We start from the raw sequence: 1,467 nt of genomic DNA on the forward strand, positions 1-1,467 counted from the left end.
CCTTACCTAGACATATATTTCTTGATCTTCTGTGTATAATTTGCCAGTAGGTTGTAGGAGTAATAAGGATCCCTCTGGTTTTCAAAACTAGCTAGGCATTATTTATCTCTCACATTGGCTCACCCTTCCATCATGGTTTTCCCACTTAAGGTGCCCCCATTTCCCCACTTTCTCCCTTAATAATACCCTTCTCCTATGGTCCTACCTCTCTTGAGCTCCTTCTTTCCCCTTATCCCCTAGGTTCCTTGCATACCCTTCCCTCCCCCCTCCCTTAAACTACCAAATGTTGGAGAGGATGTGGGGAAAGGGGAATGCTCATCCACTGCTGGTGAGGCTACAAACTTGTTCAACCCCTATGGAAAGCAGTGTGAAGAACTCTTAAAAAACTACAAATGCACCTACCATTTGACCCAGTTATACCACTCCTTGGCATATACCCGAATAACTCATCCTATTGCAGAGACACTTGTACATCCATATTTGTTGCTGCTCTTTTCACAATAGCTAAGAGATGGAAGCAACCTAAGTGCCCCTCAATTGACGAGTGGATAATGAAAACGTGGTTCATTTATACAATGGAGTTTTACTGAGCAGTAAAGAAAGGTGAAATCATGAGATTTGCAGGTGAATGGATGGAACTAGAAACTGTTATACTAAGCGAAGTAACACAGACTCAGAAAAAAACAAAACAAAACAACGTATGTTCTCTCTCATATGTGGAATGTAGCATGCAATTCTGATAAGTGATTATGTATCCAGACATAACTACAGGAATAATGAAGAGAAGGTAAGGGAGAAGAGATAACCTGAAAGAGAAGAGCAGTAGGAAACAGGCGTTAACAAGGGAGATGTGGATAAAAGTGGGGTTATTTTAAGGGGGGTTATACAAGGAACCTAGGGGATAAAGGGAAAGAAGGGGTTCAAGAGAAGTGGGATCATAGGAGAAGGGTATTATGAAGGGAGAAAGGGGGAAAATGGGGGCACCTTAATTGGGGAAACCATGATGGAGGGGTGAGACAATGTGAGAGATAAATAATGCCCAGCTAGTTTTAAAAACCAGAGGGAACCATATTACTCCTACAACCTACTGACAAATTATTCATACCTAGATCAAGAATATAATATATGTCTAGGCAAGGTTTATCTGAGAACAATTGGTCTTATCTACATGGAACGTGGTAATTAAAAGTACTAGAGTGGTACTAACCCAGAACTAACCTTCTTGGATGTTTAACAGCCATACTTTAAGGGCTATACTAATTTGGTCAATGGGACAAAAAGGACAGTTTTTGCTCCTTGCCCTCCTAGTTTGACTAAGTTCCAGGGGACATGAGAATCTCTCAAAATGTCCTGTAATTGTGGTGGGTCACCTGTCCTCTTGATCAAGGAGGCTGAGGGGACCCCACCAGATGGACTTGAACCTGTGTCCAGTCTACAAAGAGGAAGGTCGACACAGAGGAATCATTT

This window comes from Nannospalax galili, unplaced genomic scaffold (assembly GCF_000622305.1).
Source record: "Nannospalax galili isolate Female #2095 unplaced genomic scaffold, S.galili_v1.0 scaffold1272, whole genome shotgun sequence".
Lineage (NCBI taxonomy): Eukaryota > Metazoa > Chordata > Mammalia > Rodentia > Spalacidae > Nannospalax > Nannospalax galili.